This window comes from Lissotriton vulgaris, chromosome 5 (genome assembly GCF_964263255.1).
Source record: "Lissotriton vulgaris chromosome 5, aLisVul1.2, whole genome shotgun sequence".
NCBI classification, from domain to species: Eukaryota; Metazoa; Chordata; class Amphibia; order Caudata; family Salamandridae; genus Lissotriton; species Lissotriton vulgaris.
In genome coordinates this window covers 419988542-420013408 of record NC_141693.1, presented here as the reverse complement: position 1 = coordinate 420013408, position 24867 = coordinate 419988542, and the positions used below count along the sequence as shown (strand labels likewise).

The following is a 24867-nucleotide window of genomic DNA, read 5'->3' as shown; positions in this document are numbered from 1 at the left end:
AGTGCACTGTGTGAGCACCAGGGCTTGTAAACCAAATGCTGCTGGTGGGCTTGCGGCACTGGTTGTGCCACCCACAGAAGCAGCCTGTAAAAGTATGCCTCAGGTCTGCCATTGTAGAGCCAGACTGTGGCCAGTCTGGTACTGCCATGTTGACTGGGCAAGTGCACCCACTTGCCAGTCCCTAAACCTTCCCTTTTCTTCATATCAGACACCCCTATGGTGGGCCCAGGGACAGGGTGCATTGTAAGTATAAGGTAGGACATGCCCTGGTGTGTGTAGCATGTCCTAATAGTGAATTACAGCCATTTTCGTTTTTCACTATTGCAAGGCTACCTGTTCTCCATAGGCCAGAATGGGCAGTTAGATTGTTACATCTTATAATCCTAACTGACTCAGGGAACATGGTGAAAATTCGAGTTTAGTAGGCCTGAACTCAGAATGATAAAATACATCTTTTAGTGAAGTTGATTTTAACATTCTGTGTTTGAAAATACCACTTTTAGAAAGTAGGTATTTTCTTGTCTAATTATCCAAACCTGCCTCTGCTAGGTTGTGTATTCCTTGTCTGGAGTTTGAGTGACAGGGCTGGGGGAGTTCCAGGAGACTGGATGAGTCAGCCCAGTGGTGAATAGAGAGATCCGCAACTAGATGGGTGGGAGGAGTTGCACCTGGGACCTGAATAGGGCTGTGCCTGACTTCCACAATGCCGGCTCCACCCCCTGTGGTGCGTCTGATGTCTCTGCTCTGACTGTGAAAGGAGAGAAGGAGTCCTGTTAACAAAGGGCTCCAGGGCTGTGCCTTCCCTCCACAATGCTGACTCCACCTCCTATGGTGCGCTTGATGTCTTTGCCCTGCACTGTGAAAGGAGAGAAGGAGTCATGTCAACAGAGTGCTCCAGAACTGGTTTGGACTGGGCAAAGGCCCCTCTGCCCTCAGAGGACAAATAATTTTGGGGTATAAGTATTGGGACCCTGATCCCAAGAATTTAGATCACTTTTGGACTACAAGAAGAAACCTTTGCTGAGGAGAGGAACCTGAAGAAACTGAGGAGAGACTATCCCTAAGCTGAAGTGCGGCTTGGGTATTGGCCTGCAGTGGTTGCTTGACTGCCAAAGAAAGGAGAGAGGAACTTTGTGTGTACTTTCATCAACTTGTGTAAGGATCTCCAAGGGCTTGGAACAGGGCTTGCCTCCTGCTGAAGTCTCAGGGACAACAAACTTCACCCACCAGCTCCTCAAGAGATCTCCTGAATTGCCTACAGTTGTGTTGGACTTTTTGGGGACTTGCGTGTCGCAAGGAGCTGGAAGCGCGACTCAAGATTGAGAAGCATGTTGCAGTACTGCCGCTGTCGCTTCGCAGCACGAAGCGCCTCGCATCGCAGAAGGAGAGGATCTACGTCGCCGCAGATGCCGCCGCATCACCGCAAAGCGTATCGCAGGAGTAGAGGATCGACATCGCATCAGACGCCGCCGCACCTCCGAGAAGCGTGTCGCAGGGCCTGTCGCGGCTCATTGCCGGAGAAGAGGATCGATGTCGCCACAGATGCCGCTGCATCACCGGGAAGAGTTCGCAGGACCTGTCGCGGCTCACATCATTGTGGAACCAACTCGCATCGCCAGGAGAGAGTATTGACGTTGTTGCAAATGCCACCGCATCACTGGGAAGCGGGTCGCAGGGCCTGTCGTGGCTCGCATTGTGTCAAGCATCTTGCATCGCCGGGGGAGAGGGTCGACGTTGCCACATCACCGGGAAGCGTGTCACATCAAGGAGAAAGTGCCATCTTTATTTATTTGCACTGGATCTTTTCCGCATTTCCATCTTTGCAACACTTCCGTTGCCCTGCGTGTCTCATCTTAAGGTACATTGACTCAAAGTGTTGCATATTAAGACCTAAAGAGAACTAAGCTAATTCTACCAGTTTAAGTACAGTATTGTGGATTTTTGTCGTTTGTGGTCTTGTGATAAGTCTATATAAAGAATACTTATTTTTGATATAAAATCTGTGTGGTGTCCATCTGTAGTGTTGTCACTTGATTACTGTATGTGTTCACAAATGCTTTACACACTCCCTCTGAGATAAGCCTGTCTGCTCGTGCCAAGCTACCAAGGGGGTGTGCAGGGGTCATTTTAGGACTGTACCCTCTTACCCTGACCAGAGGCAAGGGTCCCTATTTGTCACAAGTACCTACTTGTGCCAACTAGAGATCCCCAAATCTAACATTGGTGGTCAGCGGTGAGGATTCTGGACTTGCATTGGTGACTCATGTACAGTGATTGGTGAACACTACTAGTGAGTGCATACCAAAATGCGATAACATACTTTCTGGTAGATTGTTTTTCCTGGGATTTTGTATTTTTGCAAAGAACTGCCAAGTTTAATCACCATGAGTAAAGCAGCATCCACAGCATCTGTTGATTATGATTGGGAGGGGAGGAAAGTAACCCCCCCCAGCAGGTAGCTGTGTCTCTGCCAGAGGCCTGTACCCAGAGGAGCTGGCTGACAGGAAAGAAAACAGGATGCACAAATTGGAGCTGGCCAAGCTCAAGCTAAGTGGGCAGTTAGAATGTGAGATGCAAACTAGGAAATTGGCCCTAGAGGAAAAGAGGATGCAGTTGGAGCATGAGTTGAAAATGAGGGAGCTTGATTTGGAGCTCGAGAGGCTTGAGGCCATGAGTGTCTCAGCCCAGAAAAAAGAAAAGCGTGTAGCTCAGAGAGTGAGCTTTGCTGAGTTGGGGATGGAATCCAGCTCAGATGGTGGCAGCAAAACTAAGTTATCTAGTGCCGAGGGAGCATTACATACACCCAGAGATGTGGCGCCTGAATTGGAAGGGGTTAACATACACCAGGAGGTTCAAAGACATGAGGTAGTTCCAGTAGTGCGCAGTATCCCTGAGGAGAATGGGAAAACTGATGCAGGGGTTCATGGTCCTAGTAATGGGAGGGACACTCGACTGACTCTAGATGAGAGGTGCAGGGAGAGGGGTACCCCCAAGGTTGAATGTCTTGATATGTGAGTGTGAAGAACGCCCGGAAGAGTGTGGGTTGAATGACAGAGACAGTCAGGTACTGCCTTGCCAATCTCAGGAGAGTTATGTGGAGTACGTGTGCGAGGCACTGGATGGTGAGGTAAAGGATAGCTTGGTTAACCCCTGTAAGGGGGTGTGTGATCCAATTGTAGGAGAGCATATTGCAAGTCCCTGTTTTCCAGAGCTATGCCAACACCTGTTGGAGAGTGAGTTCTCTGACCACAGGGAGCTCACATTGGAGGCAGACCTTCTGGTACATTCCAGAGGGTCTGGAGAGGCATTGGGGAAAGACCCTGTGGGGAGTGGCTCGGGTATCTTCCAACCAAGAGTGGTGCAAGTGGTGCAGAGTAGCCAGCTAGGTCCTGTTGTAGTGGAAGGGGTGTAGGGGCTCATGTCCTGTCTCAGTGGAGAAGGAGTGAGTGTGGGGCTGCGTGTCCCCATGTGCCCGAAACCCAGTCTCAGAGCCTGGATGGTTCTTTAAGGGAATACCAGGTGGGGAGCCTAGGCTGTCCTGATGGGCCACCCGTCTAGGGGATCCCCTAGTGTCAGGTGAGCTGGGAGTGTCTGTAATCAAAACTCCATCAGTTCTGGTGTCTGGTGCCGCTCCAGTTGGGAGGGTACAGAGTTCCAGACTGAGGGGTGAGAGGGGGAAGGAGTCCCCAGTGGAAGAACCAGTGGGTCAAAGGCCAGCCAGAAGGGCTGTGTCACCAGTGAATAACCATGGTGACACCACTTCTTTCCTGGGGAATGTTCGCACACTGTCAGATGGACAGGGGTTGGGAGATCTGCGCAAGGCAGACTGTCACACGACACATGAGTCATGTGTCACCCTCGGGGGGAGCATATGTGCTCCAAAGAAATTCCTGGGTTGCCAGGCAAGTGTTCAACCGCAGGGTTTGGTACCTGGGTTGGGAAGCCAGGTTCAGGTGTTATCTGACCAGGAGGAAGGAGCAACTGTAATCAGTGTCCTGACCGAGGTAGCCTCTAGGGGTACCCCTCCAATTGGGAGGGTGCAGTGCTCTGGAAGGGGGTGCAGAGGGAGGGAGCCCTCACCTCTGACCCCGGTGCAGCCTGAGGGTTTAGACCCTGCGTTGGAGGGCCAGGTTCAGGGTGTCCCCCCTGACCTGGAAGCCCAGTTGCAGGATAGAACCCCTGAACTGGCGGACAAATTGTGCAGGACACCTGCTACAGGGACCCTGACAATTCTGGAATGAGGTACCGCTCCAAGTGGGAGCGTACAGAGCCCCAACGAGGAGGACCGGGTGGGGGAGAGCCCACATCAGTCTCTGGTCCAGCTGCCGGGTACAGGCCTAGGGCTGGTGGGTCAGTGCCAGGATGTCATACCAGACCTGACAGGAGGGAGAGTGGACAAAGGGTGCCAAGCACCTGGGGCTACTGCCCCCGCTCTCTGCGCCACAAAGGTTTGAGAGCCCTGAGAGGTATAAGGCCTGGGTCTCATCACTGACTACTGTCAGTGGCCACAGTGGTTTGCTGTCTGTCTGTTGGGACACACCTGTGAGCAAGTTAAGGTTCGATGCTGCACAGGTAGTGCCCACATGTGAGGAGAAGGGTTCCCCATGGATTAGCTTGGTGGTCCCTGAGAGTATGGGCAGAGGGATTCCAATAGGTTCCGATTGATGTAGAACTGGAGTATACCCCTGTAGTTGCGGGCCAGGTCCAAGTTCTATCGCCCAAAGCAGGGAAGCCCATCAAGGTAGTGATTGGTCTACCCTGTGTTTTGACTGGAAGGGGGTTGTGTTGGACTTGGCCCTTTTTGCAGGGTCATGCCTGAACTTTTTGCCTTCCTCCTGTCTTTTTTCTGACCTGTTGTTGGCTATTTTATGACTCTGGGCACTTTACCACTGCTGATCAGTGCTAAAGTGCATATACTCTTCCTATTGTAAATTGATGGATGGATTAGTGACTCCATCATTGGCCTATTTGATTTACTGTCAGACCTTAGTACAGTGCACTGCGTGTGCCCAGGGCTTGTAAACCAAACGCTGCTGGTGGGCTTGCAGCACTGGTTGTGCCACCCACAGAAGTAACCTGTATAAGTGTGTCTCAGGTCTGCCATTGCAGAGCCTGTGTGCAGTCTGGTACTGCTATGTTGACTGGGCAAGTGCACCCACTTGCCAGTCCCTAAACCTTCTCTTTTCTTCATATCAGACACCCCTCTGGTAGGCCAAAGGGCAGGGTGCATTGTAAGCATAAGGTAGGACATGCCCTGGTGTGTGTGGCATGTCTTAATAGTGAATTACAGCCCTTTTCGTTTTTCACTATTGCAAGGCTAACTGTTCTCCATAGGCCAGAATGGGCAGTTAGATTATTACATCTTATAATCCTAACTGACTCAGGGAACACGGTAGAAATTCGAGTTTAGTAGGCCTCAACTCAGAATGATAAAATACATCTTTTAGTGAAGTTGATTTTAACATTCTGTGTTTGAAAATACCACTTTTAAAAAGTAGGTATTTTCTTGTCTAATTATTCTAACCTGCCTCTGCTAGGGTGTGTGTTCCTTGTTTGGAGTTTGAGTGACAGGGGTGGGGGAATTTCAGGAGGCAGGATGAGTCAGCCCAGTGGTGAATAGAGAGATCTGCATCTAGATGGGTGGGAGGAGTTGCACCAAAGACCTGAATAGAGCTGTGCCGGCCTTTCACAATGCCAGCTCCACCCCCTGTGGTGTGTCTGATGCCTCTGCCCTGCACTGTGAAAGTAGAGAAGGAGTCCTGTCAACAAAGTGCTCCAGGGCTGTGCCTTTCCTCCACAATGCTGGCTCCACCTCCTGTGGGGCGTCTGATGTTTCTGCCCTGCACTGTGAAAAGACAGAAGAAGTCATGTAAACAGAGTGCTCCAGAACTGGTTTGGACTGGGCAAAGGCCCCTCTGCCCTCAGAGGACAAAGGATTTTGGGGTATAAGTATTTGGACCTTGATCCCAAGAATTTAGATCACTTTTGGACTACAAGAAGAAACCTTTGCTGAGGAGAGGAACCTGAAGAAACTGAGGAGAGACTATCCCTAAGCTGAAGTGTTGCTTGGGGGTTTAGCCTGCTTTGGTTGCCTGACTTCCAAAGAAAGGAGAGAGGAACTTTGTGTGTACTTTCATCAACTTGTGTAAGGCTCTCCAAGGGCTTGGAACAAAGCTTGCCTCCTGCGGAAGTCTCAGGGACAACAGACTTCACCCATCCGCTCCTCAAGAGATCTCCTGAAGTGCCTACAGTTGTGTTGGACTTTTTGGGGACTTGCGTGTCGCAAGGAACTGGAGGCACCACTCAAGATCGAGAAGCGTGTCGCAGAACTGCCGCTGCCGCTTCGCAGCACGAAGCGCCTCGCATCGCCGCAGAGTAGAGGATCGACGTTGCATCAGATGCCGCCACATCTCCGAGAAGCATGTCGCAGGGCCTGTCGCGGCTCATCGCCGGAGAAGAGGATCGACGTCGCCACAGATGCCGCCGCATCACCGGGAAAAGAGTCGCAGGGCCTGTTGCTGCCCGCATCATTGTGAAAGCACCTCGCATCACCAAGAGAGAGGATCGACGTCGCCGCAGATGCCGCCGCATCACTGGGAAGCGTGTCACAGGGCCTGTCGCGGCTCGCATCGTGTCAAGCATCTCGCATCACCGGAGGAGAGGATTGCCACAGACGTGGCTGCATCACCGGAAAGCGTGTCACATCAAGGAGAAAGCGTCATCTTTATTTCTTTGCACTGGATCTTTGCCACATTTCCATTGTTGCAACACTTCTCTTGCCCTGCGTGTCTCATCTTAAGGTACATTGACTCAAAGTGTCACATTTTAAGACCTAAAGAGAAATAAGCTAATTCTACCAGCTTAAGTACAGCATTGTGGATTTTTGTCATTTTTGGTCTTGTGATAAGTCTATATAAAGAATACTTATTTTTTATATAAAACATGTGTGGTGTCCATCTGTAGTGTTGTCAATTGATTACTGTATGTGTTCACAAATGCTTTACACACTGCCTCTGAGATAAGCCTGTCTGCTCGTGCCAAGCTACCAAGGGGGTGAGCAGGGGTTATTTTAGGAGTGTACCCCCTTACCCTGACTAGAGGCAAGGGTCCCTATTTGCCCCAAGTACCTACCTGTGCCAACTAGAGACCCCCACATTCAACAGTAAGATACTTTGGCTACATTTTACACTAAATAGTGTACCCTCCCATCAGAGACTGGCATTAAGGTAAGTTTTTCAACAGTGTACCACTTCTCAACCGATTGATTTGAGAGGGCTTTACATTGTATACGCAGCAGCTGATTTCTTTGCAAGAGCAGGCCTTCACACTTAAACTAGTGAACCACCACGGAAACGTTGACCACACCCATCAGACCGACGTAGAAACACTCCGCGAACCATAAAGAGAAAACACTTCTGTTCTTAAAAGGGCAAAGAACCCTCCAGTAAACCGTCTGCATTTGCTCCCTTACCCCAGCAAAGCCAAACGCCACCCACATGCCAAGACCCGTGCAAATATTTACACACAAAAAACAACCAGCTACGCAAATACAACTATTGCAACCCTTAAAAATGCAAATGGCCTCCCTAAAATCAGGCAAAATTGTAAAATAGGCTACGACTACCCCTTTGCACACAGAAAAGGAACATGCCATCAAAGGCATAGATTCAATGCCACAGCATTAAGAAGTAAAACCTCCCAGGCACATTGAGGGAATCTCCTCATCTGAAGAGAAACAACAGCAGAAGGGAATATAGAACCATGTCAGTACTAAGGTTTTAGCTATATTGTTCATCACACGGCTGGAACGGTAGGTTCTAGCTCTGTTGCCTGTCTCTGGACCAAACCTGTTGACCGCATCAACGTGTTCATCAAGGCCTTCAAAGTGATTGGTTGGACAGGCTTAAGAGGATTTTTGAAATCAGGGGATAAAACTCCAAGCCAGCACCGACACCCTCTTTATCTGACACCTTCCACTGACCCACTTTTGTTATTGCATTTGAGTATCTTTTGCAAAAAGCTCAGTGAACAATGTTTTTTTCATTTTGCTCAGTTTTTTTTAGCAATATCAAACCTTGCTTGCAACATTTCTCAACTGATTTGTTGTACTACAGAGAACCAGCCGCTAAAAGCCCCAAAAGGGTAGTATCAGTTCTGCTGGCTCTCAGATTAATCAATCCCATAGGAAGAGCCCATATTCCAGCCTAGATGCAGTGTTTTGGGTCTATGGATTAAAAGATCTCATGATCTCTACGCTTCACAGTTACCGCAAACACGGAAGTGCTTCACCCCTGCAAAACTAGCTGCTTGTTGGAATCATGGCTCTCTGTTCTTCTGTCTGATCTTGCTTGTGCATTGCTCTCTGCAGGGACCCTACTGACGCCTTTCCCACAGTGTTCATTATAAAGTAGTGAGGGGCCTTCGGGACTATTGGTATGTGTGGCATGGCTTTGTTCATAACTTGATAACGCTGCATACAGCACAGGCCTTACTATTTGTTAGCATGACCCAGTATGTGTGGTTGTATGACAGAAGCACGCATGGCTACCCCATTGGTGCCTCAACAATGCGGTCCCAACAACGAATGCATCTTAACTACGCATTCTTTTACCATGCATGCCTTTACCACTCAATTTAGTTGTAAAGATATGATTGCTAAAGGAATGCCTGGTTAAGAAGCATTCACCCTAAAACTGCCCCAGTCCTGAAAACTGTCCTCCGCTCTGCCCTGAGCCTTAAAACTCGCCCCCATGTCTTAAAAACGACCTCGTCCCCAGGCTCCCCCACCCTGAGACGTAAAACTGCCCCAGCCCTGGAAATTCTCCATTCCCCCCCCCACCCTTTGCCCCCATGTCCTAAAAACTACCCTGATCCCAGACCCTGGCCCTGAGCCCTAAATCTCGGCCCCCAGCCCATAAATGATCCTGACCCCAGCCCCCCCCCCCCTCTCACCGCCCTGAACCTTAAAAAAATGAGCCCGACTCCTGAAAACTGCCCCATTCCCCCACCCTGAGTCCTAAAACCTGCCCCCCAGCCCTAAAAACTGCCTGGCCTCCCCCATGAGTCCTCAAACAAGCCCTAAAAACTATCCCTCCCCCCCATCCCCCACCAAACCCCGCCCTAGCTCACTTAGCTTCCTTTCCTGATCCCTCCTGTTCTCCTCTTCCCGCCCATCCACACATCTAGACCGCCCACTGCCTTAACCATGCCTATGCGTGGTTAAGGCAAGCGTGGTTCTGCTTGCGGGGAAACGGCACGCGTAGCTCAGCCCGCGTTGTAAAGGCCGTTTTCCCAGTATATGCATTCAGTCTATGAGAAAGCCTAATTGATAGGCCTGTTCTTTTTTTCATGAGCTTGTCAGTGTGATGCAGACCTACAAATTAAATGTGCATGATTGCCACATACGTTTCTGGTGCCAACAGCAACAGGCTAGAGAGAGTGACACTGCTGCATTTAGCATTACACTAGCTAGTGATCTATGTCACAAGCGTGAACTTACCTTGTGTAGATCCATTACCAGAAGAACCAGTGGGATAGAATAAGCGGCATCTTCAGTGAGCTTCCTGAAACAAGAACAGAATCAATGTTTAATTGTTTTGTAAAAGTACAAAAGATACTGGTGGTTGGGATGGGGCAAGGCAGATGTACCAGTTGCTAGAGGGACACGGACAGGTGAGTCTTGAGATTCAGGACTGATGACAAAGGTATGAGAGGAGCTGTACGTGAATCATGTAGAAGAAAAAATTGAATAGCTGCAAATGAGCTATTAATATCTTAGGTAGAGTTTAGACTAATTCACTAAGGACGCGTGATTGGAGTGTATCCAGAATTCACTCTTGTAACCAGATTGTTCACTGAATTGTTAGTAATTATTATCACAATTCTTACCCACATGATTGGTTGGGATAGGAATATCCTAACATACCTAACTGCATTGATATCTTGACTTTTAGTATGGCCACAGAATCATGCTAATCGCTAGATTAGCATGATTCTGTGGCCATATGCACAGAGTTCAAGGCCTGTCGTTAACTATGCAAGGGCCTGCACCAAGTGTGCCCTTATAAGTGGATAGAGGACTAGTGTCCTTGTATTCGCTGTAACACATAAACTGGTGGTGGCAGAATACTGTGTTTTCAAGATTGATAGTGTGACTAAACCTTTACATCTGTATTACTTAGAGTGTGGGCTATAAATCCCTCCTGTGTAAAATGTCACTGCTATGTGTATGCCCAGAACAGTTTCACTCACACCCTGTGTGCATACAGACCCGCCAACTCACACGGTGCCACAGTGTGTCACATGATTTCAGCTCCCTTCACAAGGTCATCCAGTAAAGAGTCAAAATCATATGGTGGCAGGCAAGGTGAGCTGGAAAACATGGCATACAGTGGATTTCCAGCTTGTCTTTTGTGGCTGTAACCACCCGATGTCCAAGATGTGAGAACACCCCAGGACATTGGCAACAGCCTCACAGACCCTTGTATGTTTTGGGGGAGGGGGTGGTGGGCGTGATAGAGGGCAGAGTGTTTTTTAGATAGTTCTTGGCCACTCGCAACTCGTCAGTGTTTCTGAAGACTCTCTTTGCCGCTACAGGAGTAGCCTACAACCCTTCCAAGTGCTGCTGAATCGTGGGGAAGCCCTAGGAGACCTTGTGGCCGCAGAGGAGGGTGAGGCGTCGGCCCCGGGACTGCGAGGACCAGCATACAACAGCTACAGCTGGTCCTCTTCCCGCGTGAGCCGCGCCCCCTCCCAGTGCCACGCCCCCAGGACAGCGAGATAACTTCTCCCGGCACCCGCTTCGCGGGTGCCACTCGCAACTCGTCAGTGTTTCTGAAGACTCTCTTTGCCGCTACAGGAGTAGCCTACAACCCTTCCAAGTGCTGCTGAATCGTGGGGAAGCCCTAGGAGACCTTGTGGCCGCAGAGGAGGGTGAGGCGTCGGCCCCGGGACTGCGAGGACCAGCATACAACAGCTACAGCTGGTCCTCTTCCGGCGTGAGCCGCGCCCCCTCCCAGTGCCACGCCCCTACAATCAAGCACAACATAAAAGCCACTCCAACAACGCGCATCGCGGGACGCGCGCGGGGCATAGTCCGGGGCGAAGACCGGGCAAAGAGCGGGCCGTTTGAGGCCGTTCGAGGCCCGGCGAGCCCGGGAGATCGGCCAGAGCCCTATCTACTGTAAGGTATTTCACCTACCCTGCTTCACAATCGCCACTTAACCCATATTATCACAAATCACGAAAACTACCATCTATCACTTCATCATCTCATAGTATTATAAGATGGTAGCCACAAGAGGCTCTAAACAAAAAAAACCTGCTCCAGGGAGTGCCAGGAAGTTACTGGGACCCATGGACGACTTCCTGGCAAAAGCAAATTCACTCATTGACCAAAGTATCACCCTCATGGAAAAAAGAGTTTCACTGGACTTAGAATTTGCCAAGCGATCTTCCCTGGGTAATCTCGCAGAAGCCAAAACTCCCGCCCCGACTGCAAGCAAAAAAGCGCTAGGTATCGCGCAAGAAGGCAGACGCAGCCTTCCAAACAACGTAAACCTATCTGTTTCTGACCTTGCAGACTCCCCGTTAGCCTCAGAATTGGAAAAAACCCCAGAGCTACCACCTCAATCCCCCACCCAGACATCCCCCCTGGAAGACATACAAGCAAGAGGAAGGAGAGAAGGAGCGATTAGTAAAAACAAGTTCCCCCAAAATAATCTTATACTAGCCAACACTGCTCCTCCCCCGAATATCCCTCAGATTCCTTTAACCTCGCCACTAATTCCCCTACAACCACAGCAAGCACTTGCGACGGTAATAGTCCATCAAGACCAACAGGAAGGATCCATACCTATTCTGTTGGATTCGCCATCGCAACCACACATAAAGGCTCCGGAAAACCCGGATAACTCCATACTGTTAGAGAAGATAACAGAAATCTTTAAACAACTACTACGACCTGTAGAATTAAAGCTAACTAAGCTAGAGACACAGATTTCGAAGCTCATTCCGTCTCCACAACACTCTCAGGGGCCCCCCCCCAAAGAAGAAAGGGAACGCAAACTCTTCTCACAACGCTCCCTCTAATTCTTTGGGCAGCATCACAAAACCTTCTATCCCCCACACAACCACTTTGCAGACAGTACCACCCACTGTTCCTCCCCCCATTCCAAGACCTCCAGCCACCCTGACCCAAAGCACACCAAACCCTACCACTGCAGGTCCGACTACATCAAAACAAACCAAAACGCAACCACCCACAACCACTCGACCACAACCAGCCCCCAGAAAAACTGCTCCCACTAAAACCCCGGTACACAACTCCTCTTCTCAACCAGCCCAAAAAAATCCCCCAAAAGAGCCTGGAGAAGCCAGACTCCATACGGAGCTTCCTCCTGAGGCCGCTCCCTATGTAGCAGTCATGATTGGAGTAATCGAACTACCTCCAAATACGGCGGAACCGCCGTGGTCCTTAAAAAACAAAGTTCACCATTGGCTGCAGACTAATCGCCCCATGCCGCCAAACTGCCATGGTAGGATCTCCTCACTCTACAGGACTCCGTGGGTGGGGAAAGGTAGCAAACAATACCCAGGGGACTGCATCATTATCACCTTCGAGGACCCTTGGGTGGTAGACTATATCACCTCTTGGGAACACCCAAATCCAAAGGGAAGTATAAGAATTAAACCCCTCTCATTCTTCTACCCCTCCATCCAAACCTTAAATAGCAATTTCTTCGAGGACCCTGCTTTCCCCTGGGTCGAGCCATCCCAGCGCCAACTAAGCTTCCCTGATAATAGACAATATGGCACATCTCGCTTTAGGGAACAGGAAAACCCTTGGCAATTAGTCAACCAACGCCAGCAGGGAGAAAATCACGGAGAATGGGGATACCAACAACAGAGGAGGATCCGTAGAGCTCCACCTAGATGGGACCCCTGGTACAACATCCCAACAACAAACAGATACAGTCCCCTAGAAATGGTGGATTGACCATCAAGGGATTTAGAACAAACTACCCCAAACTCGATACACTCCTCCTCCCAAAGTAACAACCCCGTCATAACATCACCAGCCTCTGCCCCGAAAGAGAACCCACATATAATACCTTTACTATTCTGGAATGTGGCGGGTCTCCGAACCAAGATCAACGATCCTGTGGCAGTCAACTTCCTAGAGCAAGGCAAAATAATCTGCCTCCAAGAAACCTGGGCAACCTCAGAGTTACATTTACTAGGGTACAAAACCTACTTCTCACCCGCTACTCAAAGCCCAATAGGAAGACCCAAAGGAGGTTTAACAACTTATATTGCAAACACTCTTTCCCATCTAAAAGTGTCTAACCTTTTCACCGACCCCAACTACCAGATACTTTCCCTCTCCTTTGCAAATGAAGATACCATCATCCTCATTAATTTCTACAACAACTTAGCGGAAAACGACTTCCTTACCTTCATCGATAACATGCAGGAGAGACTAAGATCCCCCCTACATGGGGAGACCAATTCCAAAACGATCCACTTCATCTGGGGAGGGGATTTTAACACACACCCGTGTCCAATGGCAGACACCAAAATTTGCGGTTTCGTGGACGATAATGACGCCCCACTAGCTCACTTCATCCATAACAAATCCGGCAACGCCCTGAATAACACTCTCTCAGAGTTTGACTTATTTATTTCCAACTCTCCGAAGGCTGAGAAAAATCAGTTTAACCCAACCTATGTAGCTAGAGGCCACCAGACAACAGTGGACTACATCATGCTGTCCTATAGCCTTGCCGCAAAAGTCACAGACCATCAAGTAATATACAATCTACTAAGTGACCACTATGCATTAAAGACCGAACTACACCTATCGGAACATAGATCCAAGGCTACGGACATTGCAGCTGCCCTTACCCAAAATAATCTACAACTGCACAAACAAAATGGCTATTCTATAAAATGGGAAAAGATCGACCCACAAAAACTCATAAAACAATTAGTCAAACAGGCATATTCGCATATCATTAACTGCCTGGACCCAGCTTTAAACCACTCCGAGGTCCTGTCGAACTTTGCAGAAATATTGAAATTAGCCAAGAGACTACTTACGGGGAAAACAACCAACAACCACACGGATAGGAAAGGTTGGTTCAACCACAACTGCACGAGAGCCCTAACTGATCTAAAAACCGCCCTTCATAAAAAACCAAGGGACGCAGGCCACATCCAACTTCTGAGAAGGAAATATAAGCTGGAACGTAAACTAAAATTACAACAAATGAAAGAGAAACTCTGGAACGACCTAGATAAGAGCTCCCTATCAAAAAATAGTAAGGACTTCTGGAGAACGATCAGATCCCCTTTCCTCTCGGACAACAACTCTCCTAAGATAGAGGTGGCAATAGATGAGGGAACTTGGATAGCTCATTTTGAACAAATTTTCAAAAACCAAGTAATTACAGATCATCCACCTCACCACCACAACGAAGTACAATACCCAATCCCAATTTCTTTTGACATCACAGAAATTCTGGTGGCTCTGGATAAAAGCAAAACCGGAAAGGCCCCGGGTCCGGACGGCGTGCCTGTGGACCTTTTTAAGTTCAACCAGGAGCTTTGGGCACCTATCTTAACAAGAGTATGTATAGCAGCAGCTAGCGAGGGCATCTTGGACTCCTGGACCAGATCAATCATGGTCCCCATCTTCAAGAAAGGGGACCGACAGGACCCAAAATGCTATCGTCCCATATCCCTTCTGGACTCCCTTGGCAAAGTGGTGGGAAGGGTCATTCTGGAGAGACTGCAACTGTGGAGTGAGGAAAAGTCCATTATCTCGGATTTACAATTCGGCTTTAGAGAAGGTCTTGGAACAGTTGAGCAGGCACTTAATCTCAGCCTCATAATGGCCAAATACATGCACGCAAAGAAATCGACGGTATATATGGTCTATGTAGACCTGTCTGCCGCTTTCGACTGCGTTGCACATTCCAAATTATGGACAGTCTTAAAAGAGATGAACCTGGACCCCTCATTGCTGGACCTTCTAAGAGAGCTGTATTCCGGGGCCTCAGCTAGAGTACGGTTCGGAAAGAACGGCGAGTTGACGGCATCATTTGGGGTGGAGCGAGGAGTTAGGCAGGGCTGCGTCCTGGCCCCCTTTCTCTTCTCGCCCTACACAAACGGCTTGGAGGAGGGATGCTAAGAGGGGCCCAGGACCTCCCAAAAATAAAACAGAGATTGATTCCAGCGCTCCTCTACGCGGATGACGCCGTCATCCTGGCCCGAACCCCACGTGAACTTCAGTACTCTCTAAATAGATACACCACCTTCATGAACTCCCTGGACCTAAAGGTTAACGTAAAAAAAACTTTTGTCATGACCACGGGGAGGGGGAAGAAAGGAAAAAAAAACATCTTCCTCGATAGTCAACCTTTGGAGACCGCCACACAATACCCATATCTTGGGATTGTGATTGACGAAAACCTAACATGGAAACCAGCAGTTGAGGCGAGATGTCACAATTTTAAGCGCGCAATAGCAGCCCTGCAGACCTTTTCTCGGAAACTGGGAAGGAGGCGCCCAGTAGAACTCCTAAGAATCTACAATGCCAAGTGCCAGGCGATAGCTCTTTATGGAGCAGGGATCTGGGGTCACACAGACGTTGGAGCCCTCCAAATAATCGAAAATCGATTTATAAGATTTCTTCTTGCCACCCCAAAAGGCTCATCAAATTACGCCTCCCACATGGAATTGGGAATTCCTTACTTGCAGGATCTCCTTAAAATTCAGCCACTACTCTTGTGGAGGCGTATTTGGACGTCGGAAGTTAACACACTATCACAGTCGATAGTGGCCGACACAATGTCACTCGACTACGCCTACAGAATTAAGTGGCTTAGCTACGTCAGAAACTTTTTCACCGACCTTGGCCTTGAAAAACACTACCTCCATCCAGAATCACTGGTAGCTCTCCCAAAAAAGGAACTCAAGGAACTTGCACTACGGCACTTGGAAACACTAAGACTGTCATCAGAGTCAGCAAAACCCTCAGTGGTTCACGCAAACACAGTCCAGCAAACGTTTGGCATTCAACCGTATCTTACTCTCGACACTAAAACATACGAGAGGATGTTACTTACCAGGCTCAGACTGAACCTCTTTCACAGACTGGTCGCCTTTCCGTTAAACAAAGCCTGGGACCCAAACCTGCCTCCATGCCCTTGCGACGCGAAATCTACCCAATCCAATATCCACGTCATTTTATTCTGTAAATTTTATCATCCCCACAGAAAATATTGGATACTTCCGCTGTGCAGGCGATGGGGCCTCAGACAATGTCGTCCAGCCTTTCTAAGACTCCAAACCTTAGAGTCGGAAGAAGTCTGTTACCTGGTTTTAAACTTTTTAAAATGCATTTTGAACCACAGAAAAAACCTTTAGCAAACTGCCCTAAGGAAAAAGTAAAAGAAAACGATTTAATGATCAAAGACTCTCTGAAACAAAATCACCTTTTTTCCTTTTGCTTAAATTGCACAAACGTTTTTTTTATGAAATGGTCTTCTTTTTAATCTATGTATGTATGAATTCCTTATGTTATTTGCTTCTTTTATGGTTTCTCTGTGTGATTAACCGAATAAAGAATTATTATTATAGTTCTTGGTGCAAGGCCCCGCCTTCTCCAAGGCTCCATCCCCTCCTCACATGCTGACATGTTTTTACAGGTTACAGGTCCTGTGCATGAAGAATGTGTGCAGTAGCAGGGCCTTGTTTGTGAGTCAGGCTGAGTACTGAAGCCAGTGGGATCCCTTTAAGGATGTCCCTGGCTTGGCATGGTACGAGATAGAGGATGAGGACAATTGCATCATATATTGGAAGCCTGTTGCCTGCATTCCTGTGGCAGGAGAGTGTAGATCCAAACACTGCAGCAAGGAGGATAGAGGCATGGCTACCTTTAGAAATTCCACAAGAATGTTTGTTTGGATGGGGGTATTTATTAGTCCTTCCTGAGTGTTGCCTTTTGATTGGGCTAGGGGTGAGGGGTATAACAGCAGGTTCTGTTGTACAAGGTCAAGCCTACCCTTTTGTCTATCTGTGATTAATGCTTCAGAGAGGATGATTACAACCAGGTGCTGAAACCGCACACTTCTTTGGGCCTCTGTTGTGGGGTGCTACAGTCTGTAGACAGTGTCAGTGCTACTTGCCGTGAAAAGCACCACCCTACAAAACAGGGTATATATCTGGAGAGTAGCCTGATAGGAACTTTTGTTAGCACAAATCCAGTTTGGAATTTGAGAGAATAGATCCACATCCCCTTTGTACAAAATATGTAAAACCTTTGGCCCTACATTAATCCAGTTCCAAGTAAGGCAATGTTCTGCGGAGTAGTCAAAGGGCTGGTGTGTGATGAGGGCTGGTGTCTGCTTGACACCTAGACTCCCAGGAGTGAGGAGACACCCCCTGAAGTCTGCACTTTCTTCTGGAAGTACTGAGGGTGTGCCTAAGTGCCAAAAAGGAAAGTCTTCCTGGTCCTGCAGGAGGAGACTGTACAGGAGGAGAAACCTAGTGTGTCTCAGGCACTGAGGGACATCCAGACAAATCTGGCTGCCTGAGAGTCAGCTAAGAGTGGCCCGTGCGGCAGATGGTGCTGACTGGTCTTTCAAAACTAGCTCCTGGTGGGAAACCTTTGAAAAATGGGTGCATGCATTGGCCCAACTAGTGTTGCAGTTGCCTGCACCTGCCCATGCAGGTATTTGTTTGCCGTGCTTACTGCATCAGCCTGATCAGGGTGGGAACTGCCTGCATATGCCTAACTGAATCAGCCCGATGTGGGCTTCTATTGCATGCATTGGTCCGGCTGGAGCTACAACTGTCATAGTCACTAAGATAGACCAGTCAGGGCCTTTCATTGTCCAATTAGCCAAGTAGGAGCTAACCCCCATCCAGGGGTCAGAATGAGCCACAGCATCTGGCCTGTACTGACTCTCAAGTGGGAGGGACTGGACTGTGGGATATATGCAAGGGTAGTAAAATAAATATTAAATAAATACACTTAAATTAAACATTTACAGCCCTTCTGTGGACTCTATACTCATGATTTTTGTTATTCTAGTTCCTGCTTGGTTTTGGTGCAAACACAGAGTCCTCCGACTGTGCCTTCCAAAGACTTAACACTTTTCTGATTTAACCCCATCCCCGACTCCGATCCGACAGTTGAAAAGCAGGATGTGATTGCTATCTGATATTGTGTTAGTTTGTTTGAGATTTCAGTATGATGTTCATGCATTATGATGTGGCTGCTGTAGCTGTGTAGCTCTAAAGATGTCTTGCAAATTATTAATACATAAGTGGCACTATTGCACTTTTGTTTAATTTTGGACTTTGGTTATTATTTTAATTACGTGAAAAATAATCTTATGAAAACCAAGAAGGTGTTAGTATGTAAAAGTTATTAGTTTAGCAATATTTTATGTGAAACAAACAAATAACATTTACGGCTTAAATTATTGCTAAAATAATTGAAAACATGAAATTACAAATACATTTAATAAATTACAAGGTTAGGGATAACATTACAGTTACAATTACTTTTCTTATTATTATAATACCATAAAAGTTATTTTAATTTAGTTTAAGGTTTGGGTAAGAATTAGTGAAAAATGGCCGAGACGGTGATGGAAAGTAAGTAATTTATTCAGTTTACAGGTGAACAAACTGCACGCCTAGCACAACCACCTCCACTTGTCAATTTGCCTTCACATTTCAACAACTGAATCATCCACTTTCCATTACTTGAAATCCTCCAAGATTCCACACATCTTCCTTCCCAGCTGATAAGCCCCACCCAACTGAAACAAGCAACAAGAATAACGCCTAGGTGGTAAAATACCTTCGAACAGAAATCCAAACCAATACACACAAGTGTTACCAGGGAATCAGTGACCATGTGACATGCATAGGTAGTCGTCCAGGTCCCTAGGTCTCATCCTGGATAATCTGGAGGAACCATCTGATGTCCTTGTAGTTGCTTTGTCTTCAAACGTTTATTGAGGTACAGTCCTTTGTACAGAGGTGGCGGCTGATGAAGTTTAAGATTGGTAAGGCTTAAATCGCAGCCATTGTACATAGCAAGAGTGCCTGTCCTATGTTCATTCCCTAGAGAATTTCGGCATCCATCGTTTTTAACAGGAATTTTTGGCGAGATCATGATGAAACAGTTCAAAGAAATATTGGTTTGGCAAGCTAACCTTGTCTTCAACAGAGGTGCAGACACCAGGCAGAAGACCTTTAATCCCAAGTTGACTTTGTTTGAAAAGAGAAAACAAATGATGCATTTAGTCAGCTGTTTTTTCCAAGGACAATCATCTGAAAAGTCTGTCCAAAATATAGTTTCGTTTTGAAGATTCCATGGAAACAACAAATCCAAACAAATGTTGTCAGGAGTACTGGTGAAACAGGACACGCCTGATCATTGTTGTGCAAGTGGTGTTGTACAAATAGACCAAGGCATCATGCCTGGGCTGGGGACCACACTATGAACTGAATCTCCTCTATGGACAAGGGTAAACGTGATGGGTAGATATACTCATGGGGGAAGGAAGACATGCTCATTTGTTCTTTGTACTCATTTAAGAGGTCAACAGGAACACCGTCCATCACCCAGCAATCATTGTGGTTTGCAGAAAACAGAACAGAAGTGGATGTATGCAGAAGTTGTAGTAACAGAGCATTATGACTGCAGTAGGCAGAGAAAAGAGCCATACAAGTGGCAATTATTCTGCATAGGTGAGATAACCATGCATCACTACGGACCACACTATTTCCTGGTGCACTATCAATGCAGAACAATTCATAATGGAATCTGGGGTTCTGACACTGCCTTTTTGGTGGTAGGTTCGGTTCTACATAAAAGTCATAATAAAATTATTTATTACAATTAATTTAGTTAAATATTCCTGGAGGTTACTCGGTGAGCACAAAACACTTGTGATACATAAAATGGGGGCCAACAGAGTATTTACTGCTATGTAAAAAAGACATTATTATAAGTAAAAGAAAAAACAGGAAGTGCCAGACGTTTCCCTGGTGCCTGGCTTGAAGTTTGGATCTCGATACTTCACCTTTTTTGGGTGTTTGAATTTACCTCAAGGGAGCAAGACAGCGTAGTGGGTTAGGCACCTGCTGCAGATATTTGTGTAAAACTGGCAGGTCAGTGTTCCAGACTTTAGGAGGGATAACATAATCCTACCTTGTTCTAAGGATTTTAGAACAATCATTCCGTACTTTATACAGCTCTGAAGACGCCTGAGGTATCGACGGATAGAGTGGTGCCCCCTTTTCCGGGCCGTTGCCAGGTGAGGTGAGGTCCTTTCCTCGTGCAATACAGATGCCATCAGTATTCCGTAATCTGCAGAGGATTTGTACATCCCTGAATACAGGTGACTAGGTTGTATTTGTTCCAACCTTGCTTTTTATATCACGTTCTGTTATTTAGGCAGTAGGAATAATTTGTTGTGGTCCTGAAGAAGGCCTAGGATTACTAGAATCCAATTGGCTGAAACATGTAGACCCCCTTTTTTTCATTCACGGACAGTTATTTGGTTAAAACTGTCTTGCACTGTTTTTAATTTGAGCGGTGAGAGATACCAATTAAAGTATTTTTTCTCTCACTGTTCAATTTTAACTCACTTTTTCTCACTTATGTGCACTGCACTCATCACTCCTACATAAACCATTTCCTCACATCTGCAGGATCGGACACAGAGTGTTATTGCGCTCCAATTTAATGGTAAAAAACAATCCGTGAGCTCCCCTTTCCTTTTGAAAGGGTTGCAGCCCTTATTAACACCAGTGTGTTACTAGGAGGAGACCCAGATGATGAAGCATGTCACCTTGGTGAGTGATGGGAATCCGTCCTTTTTAAAGGATGTTTTGTTTCTGTAAAGAGGTTTAGTGTTGCAGTTTCTATAGGCCCTGTGTTGCTTGAGTATACATTTTTGTGATTTAGTCGACCCGTGGATACTATGTGTTGGGTGTAGCATTTGACTGGAGAATATATCCACACCAGGTCTTTAAATGTTCCCTCAGACCCCCCAATTCTCTTCTAGTTTTTATTGTTAACAAACAGCCCCATGATACTGAAGGGCTGTGAAAACAAAAGCCCTAGGTCATGACATTACATGTTCAAGAAGCTAATGAAACTGCCTGGCTTCCGGATCCTGGCTCAAAGTTACCCTCTTACTAGGATTATAAAAACAGGGGACGACTGGTTCTTGACATGCTCTGTGACTGTTGGAAACACATGATGGTGACGTAAATTGGGGAAGTGGTGAATCCCAGGAGGAGGGCTGACTTGGTCATTTTAAAATGTGAAGAGAATCATCTTCAGCAGAAATAATGTGGTAACACATGGCGCCTACTCAAACTAAGCAGATATTGAACACTAACACTTGGGATAGTTAGGCTAAAGAGATAGCCTCACAAAGCCTAGCATAGGTCTAAGTATTCCACAACTGTGCTATATTTTCTGGATAATTGCTGATGTGTTCGAAGGATTTCCTTTTAACCCGGCTGCCAATTTTCCCAAGTCCATGCATGACTAACTAGTCCTATACTGTTTTTCTAAGGCATTCTAACACTCTTGGGCTTAAATTGGACACCCTTGGTGTACCATGATGAATGCACAGCTCTCAAGTTCACCAGTTCCATGCACGAGTAACTCATACAGCTCAAATTGTTTGTTGCATTCTGAGATTTGTATTTAATCTCTTATAAAAAAAAAACAGGGCTAGAACTCAAAGAACTCAAACAGATTTCTTGGACATTATAATAGTGGTAGGTGAGCCATTGAAAGCTTGTCCTGGAAGCTTGGATCTGGTTCAGCTCGGGATACTCTTGGAACCTTGAACCCAAAACAAGCTGATCATTCCTAGGTAGCAATGTGGCATAGTGGCTACTGCTGATGACTGTAAAACATTGGGTAACCAGGTTCAAATCCCAGGCAATCACTCTACCCCACCAAACAAAAGGTGTCAATTAGTCTGTGTATCTTATGAAGCCAATCTATGTAAGCGTTACACTATGTGAAACTGTCAACAATATAAGGATCATTCTGCTTGTCACCCACGCTCCAACTTTTTCCTGTACAAATATTTACATTTTAATGTCAGAAAGCGATACCTTCAAGTGGATGATTAAACAGTAATGCTTGATCAAATTGAGCGATCGTAGGCAAATACATTAATTCACTGAGCCCCCTTTTTGTTGAATATCACACGTGAGAGCATCTTCCAATAAATTAGTTCAGGGTGTGTCCAAAACAAAAACCTGTTTAGTGGTTGCTGTAATAGCCTATGAAGTTGAGCCATCTACAACAAGAATCTAGGCCACACATTGCCTAGTGGTTAGGGTTGTCAACCTAGGGACCCAGACTCCAATCCTCGTGTTAGGCTGAGCACAATGTGTCTCTGGGCAAATGTAATGAATGATACAATGTAATGGGTGAATTGTATTAGTGTACCAAATGTATGATCGACTCTCATCCGCCCATAGAATGTACAGAACTCCATCACTTAGCTATGTTTGACTCAATTGACTTGCCTCGTAGTTCTCTGATAACATCGTCACCAGGGAAGAAGCATGGAGGCTTCTCAGTGCATGTTTATAAACTCCCATTTTAAACGAATAATTCTCAATGCAGTGATACTTTCTGATATACTAAGATAAAACACTTGTCTGTGATAAAGAAATGCACTTGTTTGATATTACTGCCAAGAGTCCCATCTCATGTAGTACATTTTCAGACAGGCTTTTAGAACAAAATTACCTGTAGTTTTGCTTTTAATATAGTACGAGCTCTGAATTCCCAGCATATACTTTGATGTTGACTTAAAAGCCAGGACTGGCTGAAGTGTCACCAATAACAGTGAGATCCTTGCCAGCTCGAGACTTCTGCGGTGCTTCAACTTCCAAACGTATGTGAAGTGGCTCTGTTGCTACCCAACACTCACCTTTAGAGACCGCCTTGAAGGTAGCGACCCAGGGGCCTGTATTGCTTCTCCCGACAGATCCAAGTTGTGATCAGAATAACCAAATGACTCCATGTCACTGGGGCACATCTGTTCCAGTCCTAGGTTTTGAATTATCATATTAGTGCATTCTCTGATTCATTGAACCAAGTACACCAACAAACCTGATAAAAGCGATATGTAAAAGCAAAGTCCAGGGATGAAAAAGTGGATCCTGGTGACAAGGAGCCACCCGGTTACCCTGGTTGTAAATAATGCTGGGTCAATGTCTGAAGTTTCGTTCATTGATCTCAGGTCTATGTTACATAGCGTTTCGCATTCTCTAGCACCGGGAAAAAAAACTGGTGGGATTGCACTATAAGGATCATGCATTGCTAGCAGAGGGCACCACACCATTCATTACATACACCACTTGCATCATGTGTTGAAATCATGTGTTCAAGGGTGGGTTAACGGCCAGAGCTGCCTACCGTGGACGTGGGGAACCAGGTTAAAGACCCTGCTTTGGCTCAACAGTCTGTGATTCTTGGCAAAACGCTCAATCACCCTCTGCCAAAAATTAAAAAATGAATGAGTGCTTGTGTAATGAAACTGGTGCTTGTGTAATGAAACTGGTGCTTATGTAATGAAACTGGTACTCGTGACAAGCGCTCCAAGCTTCGGGCGAGTTGGCGCATGTAAAACTGCCAGAATAAGTCACAACACATTCGAGGAGCTTGCCAAGCAACGCACTTTCAACTGCGTAAGTAAGTGTTTCTCTCTGGAGTTCCCTTCCGGAGCAGTAGTGTGTTAATGAACCTTTGACCTGCCCATCCCTTGCTCAGAGGGGAGCCTAGAACTATCGCACGCGCAGTTCACCGCTTACACGGTAAAAAAATGTTCTTCTGCTTCCCCCGCTGCCAGCCCTTAAATGGTTTCGCCCTCACGCGCTCGCTACTGATTACCGGCTTCGAGCTGCACCTGTTCAAATATTTGACAGCTGGCCCAGCCCGTCAACGGTTTCAAGAGGACCGCTCTCCCTACCTGTCGGCACTAGCCTGTGTCCGCCGACCTCAGCAGTGTGCAGCCAGGAACTCGCAGGGCACGTCTGACTGGAAGCTCCCGAGTGAGAAGTACCATGACGGGGTCGAAGGGGCAGGGCAGTCCGCGGGGGATCGCCGTGGGTCGCCCACACCCCTCCCTTCCCGTTGGGGAAGTGAGAGCGTGGTATCGCATCCACTGTTAGACTTGCCTTCCTGTTTCCACCAGTGCTGCTGCTGTTTACACACCCCCTGCAGGGAGGAGGAAATCTGAGAAAATCCAGAGCCCTCGAGCTTTCCAAGTCCAGGCGTGAGCAGCTGAGCAGTCCGGATTCGTTTATGCGTTGCTTTCTCTGACATCTAATCCTGTTTAAGCCATTGTAAAAGCAGCACTACACGTCCCAGCATGCAAAGTAAAAACCTGAACTGGACGATTTTTGAGCTATCCAATTGCGTGTGGACCAGGGATTCCCAAGAGCTCTGGTATGTGTGCTGGGAGTAAAGTCCCTGGATGACGTCATCTCATCAGGGACCTCTCTTTCCCTGCTTGGGCTTCCGTTTTCAAATCGTTGGTGACTGCTGCATGTGCCGGATTGTTTTAGTTGGCTTGAACCAAGACTACAACGCCCAGTAAACAATGTTTTTTTTTTTAAAATACAAAAGGCATAGTGTAAAATAAGGAACATGGATGGCTCTGACTCATCTGGTAACCTTAGTTCTTAGTGGACACAGAAGATGGTGTTGCCGGCTTTTGAAACCTTTCCCAAGACCAAATCGGGTTAAATATACGCTCACATTAATGGTAAAACACACCAGATAGCATTGCAAACACA

The 24867-nt window shown here is 47.0% G+C and overlaps 1 protein-coding gene across 1 annotated transcript in view; it reads right to left on the bottom strand.

Annotated features, from left to right (window-relative positions):
• Positions 1-24430, bottom strand: part of WDFY4 (WDFY family member 4) — an 856906-nt gene extending 832476 nt beyond the window's left edge. Inside the window, exons 1-2 of the mRNA XM_086921796.1 lie at positions 24039-24430; positions 9500-9563 (exon numbers count right to left, since the gene is read on the bottom strand). The gene's annotated coding sequence lies outside the window, so the exon portion shown is untranslated. The remainder of the gene's footprint in view (positions 1-9499; positions 9564-24038) is intronic.
• Positions 24431-24867: the final 437 nt, after the last annotated feature.